At 45.1% G+C, this 11,392-nt stretch overlaps 1 long non-coding RNA gene across 1 annotated transcript; it reads left to right on the top strand.

Moving 5' to 3' along the window:
- Positions 1 to 1,029: 1,029 nt before the first annotated feature.
- Positions 1,030 to 3,533, top strand: LOC139553763 (uncharacterized). The gene is made up of 2 exons (XR_011670723.1): positions 1,030 to 1,339; positions 2,072 to 3,533. It is a non-coding gene; the product is annotated as an uncharacterized lncRNA (long non-coding RNA).
- Positions 3,534 to 11,392: the final 7,859 nt, after the last annotated feature.

Here is an 11,392-nt window from a genome sequence, read left to right as displayed (position 1 = left end):
ATTACCAGTTGTGAAGTCGTAGATACCAGTTGGATGCATTCACATGCTTTGAACTCGTTTGGCTAATGGCCAATAAGCTGTGTCAACCATAAACTAAAAGTAGGCTGCCGCTATCATAATCGCAAACAAATTATAGTTACATTTAACTGCCGAAAATGCAGTTATCAAGGTAATTTCCTAAGTACATGACATCAGAGGTCAGCATGTGGAAGAAATTGGAGCTCAGGGAATTATAGACGAGTTTCCACTAGTAATTACAAGTTGGAGGGGCGTTCATGTGGATTCCCACTTGGTTATGAATGCAGCATCAGTGGTGTGGTTTATGGGAGGTTTCAGATAAACTCATAAAGTGAAATAGACATCCCATCATTGTCCCATTAGGGCATCTGTGAAAGCACAGGCAGCACCATTGAGGCCATCTCCATTTTGAAGTAGTCAATGTTCTTAAACTACTACTTCTGAGTTGGCAAGCAAACATAAAGGGTGCATACTGCCACCAGGAGTGTGATGTTTGAACAAAAAGCCAAGGTTGGCGATATACTGCCACCTGCAGTTATGTAATGTTTGCTCATGAAATCAAATCAAATCAAATTTTATTGGTCACATACACATATTTAGCAGATGTTATTGTGGGTCTAGTGAAATGCTTGTGTTCCTAGCTCCAACAGTGCAGTAATATCTAACAATTCACAACAACACACACAAATCTAAAGTAAAAGAATAAAGTTAAGAAATATATAAATATTAGGACGAGCAATGTTGGAGCGTTGACTAAAATACAGTAGAATAGAATATAGTAAATACATATGAAATGAGCAAAGCAGTATGTAAACATTATTAAAGTGACTAGTGTTCCATTATTAAGTGACCAGTGATTCCATGCCTATGTATATAGGGCAGCAGCCTCTAAGGTGCAGGGTTGAGTAACCAGGTGGTAGCCGGCTAGTGATGAGTGTAATTTATTGGCTGATCCCGCCTGCCGACCTGGATAGAATTATGTGATCCTTCCGTAACCTATAGGATGTCCCTCCCAGTTGACTACTTAAAAATGGTGAAAGTCCTCAATAGCGCTTGGGGGACTAGAGTCCTCTATTTATCTCTATGGATAGGGGGACAGGGAGACATGATAGGCAGTTGGTTTTGGGGATTCGCACTGTTGACTCGACGTCACAATCGGTGGGGGTTATAAAAATCCTCTGAATTTATTCTGCAGTCATTCGCAGTGAGAAAAGCAATAGACAAAGCAGTCACACTGTACAAAATTGGAACAGAAACAGCCAACAAAATGACGACTCTTAACATTGGATTCTTTCTCCTTGCCATGCTTTTTTCATCACAGGTAAGCGCGGGTCTTCTATAATAACAAACTCGTTGCCATGTTTTGATTTTAAGTTAACCCAGTTGATTTCATTAGGACAACGTTACCTACCTACCCATTCTGGAAAGTAAGGGCATTTCAACAGGTGCAACATTCAAAATGGCTATTCCGTTTTTTTTTTACGGTTTCAATCTAAATGTTGGATTTACTTAATGTATTTTCTCATTGACAAACTAATGATGGCGCGGGTAATTGGCCTCCAGATGTGTTCAGTTAGTCATTTAGAATGTTTGGCGACCTAGTGTGCCATAATGAATCCAGAGGCATGTGAGACCGTAATGCCTCCTTTCAGATAGTCTTGACGTAAAGTGACTTCAAATAGGTTTATGTAATTTGAGAGCGACTATTTTCTCTCCACTGCGCAATCCAACTGCAGGATATTGTCCGTCACCCTATATGCCTAGACTAGGGAAACCGCATTTCCCAGAAGGTGATGCCACTTAACACCAATAACATGCGTATTAATTTAAGTACATTATGTTATAAAAACATATTGCCATAGGGTTGTCTTATGCCACACCCATTTCTGTGTGCCTAAATCTGAACTTTACGCATGTTTTTTTGGCTCTTTGAAATGAGTTGGACGAAAGTGATGTATTGTTCCGATTCGTCAAATGTTTCAGCTTAACTTTTTACGTTTCTCACATCTGGCCAATGCCCAGTCAGTGACGTGCCCCTCTGCTCTCGTTTTAGGTCCATGCGCAAAACGTTACCACACAGTCCCTTCCTACGAATGTGACCAAAGCTGACTTCACGAGTTCCACGCTGCTCTACGTCACTACCACGAACGTCACTACCACGAACTTCACCACCACAAACGTCACTACCACGAACGTCAGTACCATGAACATCTCCATTCCTCAAGGAGCCAGTGTGTCCTTGCAGTCCAGTGCATTCACGCTCCTCATCACTGTGGTGGGCTTGCTCCTACAGGGCTGCTTCTAGAGTGTTCATCTGCACGGAACAAAAGCCTAGACTAACATCGGCAGCCTAGATGTGCAAATGTTTTACAAAGAGCACATTATTAATTCTCGGAAGGTAACCACTTGCGCACCTAAGCTGTGGGATTCCGTGGCACGTGCAAGAACACTTGTCTTTTCATTGATGGGAATCTTGTTTGTGCTCACACCTTCCGGCTGCTTCAAACCGTAGGCCTACACTCTGCTCACTGGCCCCAAGCCCATGGTGTGGCAACAAGCTGTCTCACTGCAGAATGAGACATTTGTCCGTATACCTTTTTGAGGTTGTTTAGGCATTAATTCACATGGTTAAGGATCGGGATAGGGTTAAGCCATTTAAAGTGCTTAACACTGGGATTGAACACATGACTAATTAATGGTAATAGTGCTCGCTGTTGCCCCTAGTGGCCAATTTTGAAGTAATCTCCTGACATCCTGTTTACCTGGAAAGATGTCTAATTTTGCAGTGGTTCTTTAGTGACCTGGCTGTTGCCTCCATGGAGGCAGGCCACGATGAGGATCTATTAAACTATTCTTTGACTCAATATTGTGTAATTGCAGACCGCAATTCATGGGGTTTCTGGATATCAGGAAAAGCACATTGGTGCCTGCTTTTCCTGGTAAAGAAACACCCTGAATTTGTCAGTTCCGGTGTTGAGACTGATGGTTTCTCAACATTTGTTTACATGGCACGTAAGGATAATTAATGTGGCCGTTTAGGTGACTAGGTGTGCCAGGTTAGGAGAATGAGGTAAAGGGTTAGCTTTAGATACTGTTGTCCCCAAAGTGAACTACATGGCCACAGACCAGTGGTGTGCGTCAATGGGTGTAACTTGATTTCAAGAAACGCACTGATATCTGAAACGCCCCTACTCCTTTGATTCACTTGGTCCCACTGTTCCTGATTTCAGACAGCAGAGTTTAATTGTGTACATTTTGGCTGTGCCTGGGGAAATCAACTGAATAACTGAGGTGCATTGTGGAAAATAACAGCCTATATTTGTCTGATCTGTGGCACTTATGTCCTTAACAGTGCTATTTTTACTCCTGCAACTTCATTGGATACTTTGTCAGAGGCTTGACGTAGCCTACACTTGTGATGAACTTATTGAATTTTATATTGTAAACATGTGACTTATGTCAGTGATGCTTTTAGATCTCTTTGTATGTCAGGTTCAATAAAGCTTTGAAATGTACTTGTCATGATTAATATTAAATGTGACTTAATATAACTGATTTATCCTGTCAATTCCAAAGCTTGGCATTCATTGGCTTTTCATCTGTCTTACAAGTCCAATGCAGCAGCTCTTTCTCAATCAAATTACTGGTTAACAGTTGTGTGCATTACAGAGATAGTTTGACCATTTTTATAGAAAACAATTGGCTGCTAAGCAAAGGGTAAGAATTTTGCTAGAACTGGTGGGGAAAAATCTGTTAATGGCAGATGTTTGGAACTTATTGGTCTAACCAATTTAGTGGGACATCACTATGGAAATCCATGCTCTCTACCAAAACGGGCTGTCTTTTCAAACGGCGCTTATTCCAACTTCTGTGGCAAGGCATACCACAGGAATCCCATTTAACTGCCTGGGCCTTTTTAAGCCCCTATTGATTACATGCAGTGCATTTGGAAAGTATTCAGACCCCTTAAACAAGTTAGACATTTTATAAAATACATTTTGGATAATCTACACTTGGTTTGACAATCAACGATGTGAAAAGGTTTATTTGCAATTGCGCTCAGGTGCATCCTGTTTCTGTTTCTACTACTTGGAGTCCACCTGTGGTATAATCAATTGATTGGACATTATTTGGAAAAGGCACACCTAAGGTCCCAGAGTTGACTGCATGTCAGAGCAAAAACCAAGCCATGAGGTCAAAGTCTGTAGAGCTTTGAGGAAGGATTGTGTCTAGCCACAGATCTGGGAAAGGCTACCAAAACATTTCTGCAGCATTGTAGTCCCACAGTGGCCTCCATTAAATGATAGTTTGGAACCAAGACTCTTCCTAGAGCTGGCTGCCCGGCCAAACTGAGAAACTTGGGGGAGAAGGGCCTTGGTCAGGGAGGTGACCAAGAACCCGACGGTCACTCTGACAGCTCCAGCGTTCCTCTGTGGAGATGGAAAATTATTCCAGAAGGACAACCATCTCTGCAGCGCTTCACCAATCAGGCCTTTCATGATAGGGGCCAGGCAGAAGCCACTTCAGTAAAAGGCACATGACAGCCCTCTTGGAGTTTGCCAAAAGGCACCTAAAGACACTCAGACCATGAGAAACAAGATTCTGTGGTCTGATGAAACCAAGATTGAATGCCAAGTGTCACGTCTGGAGGAACACTGGCACCATCCATATAGTGAAGCATGGTGGTGACAGCGTCATGCTGTGGGGATGTTTTTCAGCGGCACGGACTGGGAGACTAGTCAGGATCGAGGGAAAGATGAACGGAGCAAAGTACAGAGAGATCCTTGATGAAAACCTGCTCAGGACCTCAGACTGGGTCGAAGGTTCACCAACAGTTCAACGACCCTAAGCACACAGCCAAGATAATGCAGGAGTGGCTTCGGGACAAGTCTCTTAATGTCCTTGAGTGGCCCTGCCTGAGCCCGGACTTGAATCCGACCGAACATATCTGGAGAGACCTGAAAATAGCTGTGCAGCGACGCTCTCCATCCAACCTGATAGAGCTTGAGAGGATCTGCAGAGAAGAATGGGAGAAACTTCCCAAATACAGGTGCTAAACTTTAGCGTCATACCCAAGAAGACTCGAGGCTGTAATCGCTGCCAAAAGTGCTTCAACAAAGTACAGAGTAAAGGGTCTGAATACTTATGTAAATGTGCTATATATTTTTTTTATATACATTTGCAAACATTTCTAAAAAAACAGTTTTTGCTTTGTCATTATCGGGGTATTGTGTAGATTGATGAGAAAACACCCACAATTTTTAGAATAAGGCTGTAACGTAACAAAATGTTGAAAAAGTCAAGGAGTCTGAATACTTTCCGAATTAACTGTATCTAGGCATCCCAGTGGTTTGAGTTAAAACTGGTTTGACTGTCCACCTTATGTCCTTAATTTAGCATTTGCCATTCAAGGGCAGCCATTTTTCAGCCATCTCAAACAATGTGACCAACTTAATTTGGTGGCCTACTTGGCACCACTTTCATGACTCTTAACATGCTTACTGGCTGTCTGCATTTTGTATAGCAGGTTGTTTATTGTCATGAATCTTGCCCTGGAGGCAGAATTGAGCGATTTTCAGCTGCAAAGTCAAAAATGGTTACAGCGTAAACATGTATGCAAACAAAAATGACCTTTTTTCTTAATTTAAGATGAGGGTTAGGTTTAAAAATCAGATTTTTATGATTGTGGCTGTGCCAGTTATCGACCACTGCAGAGCTGCCTCCAGTGTAAGATTCATGACAAATGTCAACCTGCTTTTGTATATTTGATCTAAATCAAAGAAGTGGGATTCTACATCTTTCGAATCCTTCCATTACCTTGATTTTGGGTCTCGCTTTTTGGCTCTTGTCCAAAGGAAGGGTAAACTACATTCTAAATCACTTGACAAGATTCTTATTGTTTCTTCAGATGTAGAAGCGGAGCCTGAACTTCTTTCCAATGGTTCATTTAAATGACAAGATTTTGATTGTGGTAACACAGGCTACTGTGGTAATTTAAGATTTGTTTCAATCAAATAGTTTTGTGTCCCTCTGCTTCCTGTAAGCAAAGCATCTTATCAGTCACTTAAACCACCCACACCTAGGATTATATGCATCAACCAAACATGTGCATCTCCTTAGTTTCCAGTAATCCTGCTTTGGATCACAGTGAAGCTCTGTAAAGATGGTGTACTGTATTGGTTGGCAACAAGACAAGTGCTGATGGTGCACCAGGGGAATTGTGTTTTGTATGAAGTGTTTGAGGTTGAGTTATTTAATTTAGAGTCAGAACATTTTTGCCGTTTATAGGGATGGGAAATGAAAGGGGGGATACCTAGTCAGTTGTACAACTGAATGCATTCAACTGAAATGTGTCTTCTGCATTTAACCCAACCCCTCTGAATCAGAGAAGTGCGGGGGCTGCCATAATTGACATCCACATCTTTGGTGCCCGGGAAACGGTGGGTTAACTGCCTTGCTCAAGGGCAGAATGACACATTTGTACCTTATCAGATTTACATTTAAGTCATTTAGCAGACGCTCTTATCCAGAGCGACTTACAAATTGGTGCATTCACCTTATGATATCCAGTGGAACAACCACTTTACAATAGTGCATCTAACTCTTTTAAGGGGGGGGGGGTTAGAAGGATTACTTTATCCTATCCTAGGTATTCCTTAAAGAGGTGGGGTTTCAGGTGTCTCCGGAAGGTGGTGATTGACTCCGCTGACCTGGCGTCGTGAGGGAGTTTGTTCCACCATTGGGGTGCCAGAGCAGCGAACAGTTTTGACTGGGCTGAGCGGGAACTGTACTTCCTCAGAGGTAGGGAGGCGAGCAGGCCAGAGGTGGATGAACGCAGTGCCCTTGTTTGGGTGTAGGACCTGATCAGAGCCTGAAGGTACGGAGGTGCCGTTCCCCTCACAGCTCCGTAGGCAAGCACCATGGTCTTGTAGCGGATGCGAGCTTCAACTGGAAGCCAGTGGAGAGAGCGGAGGAGCGGGGTGACGTGAGAGAACTTGGGAAGGTTGAACACCAGACGGGCTGCGGCGTTCTGGATGAGTTGTAGGGGTTTAATGGCACAGGCAGGGAGCCCAGCCAACAGCGAGTTGCAGTAATCCAGACGGGAGATGACAAGTGCCTGGATTAGGACCTGCGCGGCTTCCTGTGTGAGGCAGGGTCGTACTCTGCGAATGTTGTAGAGCATGAACCTACAGGAACGGGTCACCGCCTTGATGTTAGTTGAGAACGACAGGGTGTTGTCCAGGATCACGCCAAGGTTCTTAGCACTCTGGGAGGAGGACACAATGGAGTTGTCAACCGTGATGGCGAGATCATGGAACGGGCAGTCCTTCCCCGGGAGGAAGAGCAGCTCCGTCTTGCCGAGGTTCAGCTTGAGGTGGTGATCCGTCATCCACACTGATATGTCTGCCAGACATGCAGAGATGCGATTCGCCACCTGGTTATCAGAGGGGGGAAAGGAGAAGATTAATTGTGTGTCGTCTGCATAGCAATGATAGGAGAGACCATGTGAGGATATGACAGAGCCAAGTGACTTGGTGTATAGTGAGAATAGGAGAGGGCCTAGAACAGAGCCCTGGGGGACACCAGTGGTGAGACCACGTGGTGCGGAGACAGATTCTCGCCACGCCACCTGGTAGGAGCGACCTGTCAGGTAGGACGCAATCCAAACGTGGGCCGCGCCGGAGATGCCCAACTCGGAGAGGGTGGAGAGGAGGATCTGATGGTTCACAGTATCAAAGGCAGCCGATAGGTCTAGAAGGATGAGAGGAGAGAGAGTTAGCTTTAGCAGTGCGGAGCGCCTCCGTGACACAGAGAAGAGCAGTCTCAGTTGAATGACTAGTCTTGAAACCTGACTGATTTGGATCAAGAAGGTCATTCTGAGAGAGATAGCAGGAGAGCTGGCCAAGGACGGCACGTTCAAGAGTTTTGGAGAGAAAAGAAAGAAGGGATACTGGTCTGTAGTTGACATCGGAGGGATCGAGTGTAGGTTTTTTCAGAAGGGGTGCAACTCTCGCTCTCTTGAAGACGGAAGGGACGTAGCCAGCGGTCAAGGATGAGTTGATGAGCGAGGTGAGGTAAGGGAGAAGGTCTCCGGAAATGGTCTGGAGAAGAGAGGAGGGGATAGGGTCAAGCGGGCAGGTTGTTGGGCGGCCGGCCGTCACAAGACGCGAGATTTCATCTGGAGAGAGAGGGGAGAAAGAGGTCAAAGCACAGGGTAGGGCAGTGTGAGCAGAACCAGCGGTGTCGTTTGACTTAGCAAACGAGGATCGGATGTCGTCGACCTTCTTTTCAAAATGGTTGACGAAGTCATCCGCAGAGAGGGAGGAGGATTCAGGAGGGAGGAGAAGGTGGCAAAGAGCTTCCTAGGGTTAGAGGCAGATGCTTGGAATTTAGAGTGGTAGAAAGTGGCTTTAGCAGCAGAGACAGAAGAGGAGAATGTAGAGAGGAGGGAGTGAAAGGATGCCAGGTCCGCAGGGAGGCGAGTTTTCCTCCATTTCCGCTCGGCTGCCCGGAGCCCTGTTCTGTGAGCTCGCAATGAGTCGTCGAGCCACGGAGCAGGAGGGGAGGACCGAGCCGGCCTGGAGGATAGGGGACATAGAGAGTCAAAGGATGCAGAAAGGGAGGAGAGGAGGGTTGAGGAGGCAGAATCAGGAGATAGGTTGGAGAAGGTTTGAGCAGAGGGAAGAGATGATAGGATGAAAGAGGAGAGAGTAGCGGGGGAGAGAGAGCGAAGGTTGGGACGGCGCGATACCATCCGAGTAGGGGCAGTGTGGGAAGTGTTGGATGAGAGCGAGAGGGAAAAGGATACAAGGTAGTGGTCGGAGACTTGGAGGGGAGTAGCAATGAGATTAGTGGAAGAACAGCATCTAGTAAAGATGAGGTCAAGCGTATTGCCTGCCTTGTGAGTAGGGGGGGAAGGTGAGAGGGTGAGGTCAAAAGAGGAGAGGAGTGGAAAGAAGGAGGCAGAGAGGAATGAGTCAAAGGTAGACGTGGGGAGGTTAAAGTCACCCAGAACTGTGAGAGGTGAGCCATCCTCAGGAAAGGAACTTATCAGGGCGTCAAGCTCATTGATGAACTCTCCAAGGGAACCTGGAGGGCGATAAATGATAAGGATGTTAAGCTTGAAAGGGCTGGTAACTGTGACAGCATGGAATTCAAAGGAGGCGATAGACAGATGGGTCAGGGGAGAAAGAGAGAATGTCCACTTGGGAGAGATGAGGATCCCAGTGCCACCACCCCGCTGACCAGAAGCTGTCGGGGTGTGCGAGAACACGTGGGCAGACGAGGAGAGAGCAGTAGGAGTAGCAGTGTTATCAGTGGTAATCCATGTTTCCGTCAGTGCCAAGAAGTCGAGGGACTGGAGGGAAGCATAGGCTGAGATGAACTCTGCCTTGTTGGCCGCAGATCGGCAGTTCCAGAGGCTGCCGGAGACCTGGAACTCCACGTGGGTCGTGCGCGCTGGGACCACCAGGTTAGAGTAGCAGCGGCCACGCGGTGTGAAGCGTTTGTATGGTCTGTGCAGAGAGGAGAGAAGAGGGATAGACAGACACATAGTTGACAGGCTACAGAAGAGGCTACGCTAATGCAAAGGAGATTAGAATGACAAGTGGACTACACGTCTCGAATGTTCAGAAAGTTAAGCTTACGTTGCAAAAAATCTTATTGACTAAAATGATATAGTACTGCTGGCTGAAGTAGACTAGCTAGCAGTGGCTGCGTTGTTGACTTTGTTTGAAAGTGTAGCTGGCTAGGTAACCTCTAACTGGCTAGGTAACCTCGATAATTACTCTAAACAATTATCTTGGATACAAAGACAGCAAAGACAACTATGTAGCTAGCTAACACTACGCTAATCAAGTCGTTCCGTTGTAATGTAATAGTTTCTACAGTGCTGCTATTCGGTAGAAGTTGGCTAGCTAGCTAGCTAGCTAGCAGTGTTGACTAGGTAGGAGAACGGCAGCGCGGCGGACGAAAATAGCTGGCTAGCTAACCGATAATTACTCTAAACTACACAATTATCTTAGATACAAAGACAGCAAAGACAACTATGTAGCTAGCTAACACTACACTAATCAAGTCGTTCCGTTGTTCCGTTGTAATGTAATAGTTTCTACAGTGCTGCTATTCGGTGGCTAGCTGGCTAGGTAGCAGTGTTGACTACGTTACGTTACGTTAGAAGGACGAAAATAGCTGGCTAGCGAACCTCGATAATTACTCTAAACTACACAATTATCTTTGATACAAAGACGGCTATGTAGCTAGCTCAGATCAAACAAATCAAACCGTTGTACTGTAATGAAATGAAATGTAATACTACCTGTGGAGCGAAGCGGAATGCGACTACTCGCTCCAACCCGGAAGTTGGAGCAACCCGGAAGTGCCCGTTTCAGATATTGCAAGATTAAATAAAATTACTTTCAAGCATATTGCTAAGTATAAATGTATGTTCATAAGGCTGTGTTTGGGCCAATAATCCCTGAGCCAGAATGTAGAATTGTCAGAGTGTTTCAGCTCAGGGATTCGATCCAGCAACCTTTCGGTTACTGGCCCAACGGTCTAACCACTAGACTACCTGCCAGATGTGTGGTAGTGTTGCTCAAGAAACAAAAAGATCACGTGTCAAGATGAAACACTCTGACAATTCTACATGAGCCTTGCTAACAGGGCCTGGTAAGTGAGTATCATCAATGATCAGTGTTCCCTCTCAAGATCACTTTCATAGGCATGTCCTCATTGCTCCCATTTTCTACAGTCTGCGCTTTGCATGCAGTCATTTTCTGAGGAAGGAATTTGCATTGATTTACATCCATTTGTTTTCATTTGCATTCCATCTCCTACCTGCATGCAGTAGCGGTGTTTTGGTAAAATCACTGGGGAAGCCAGTGACAACTAAAAGATACCAAAAACAATTTAGTCCAGTCAACAAAAGCTAAATATGATGTGGCTGTCCATGGTTCTAATTTTTGTTTGCGTGTGTGCGTGTTCATGCAAGTAGAAAAACATGTTGACTCACCCTACTTGTAGAGAAACGCCACTGCCATCCTTGCCTCTTTCATGTTGACAAAATGATCTATCACTTTGTCATATAGTACACGCTTTTATTTTTTGTTGTCCTAGGCTAACTGGCTAAAATGCTTGCTCGCTAACCTAACTTCCATTCATGGGAAACGTTAGCTAGTTAACATTAGGCTTCTACATCTAGCTACATATTGAACTTCCATTCTCTCAGGCCAGGGGCACAACAATGTATGAATTAATAGTTGGATCAGAGTTGCCGTTATAATCATTGGCCAGTACAGAGAATTAAGTAAAACCACAAGTCCAAATCCCTATCTCCATCCATGGCTAATTAAAGAAAGGGACAATTTTAGCT

The sequence above is a fragment of the Salvelinus alpinus genome, chromosome 25 (assembly GCF_045679555.1).
Source record: "Salvelinus alpinus chromosome 25, SLU_Salpinus.1, whole genome shotgun sequence".
Classification (NCBI taxonomy): domain Eukaryota; kingdom Metazoa; phylum Chordata; class Actinopteri; order Salmoniformes; family Salmonidae; genus Salvelinus; species Salvelinus alpinus.
This window is presented reverse-complemented; position numbering and strand designations above follow the sequence as displayed.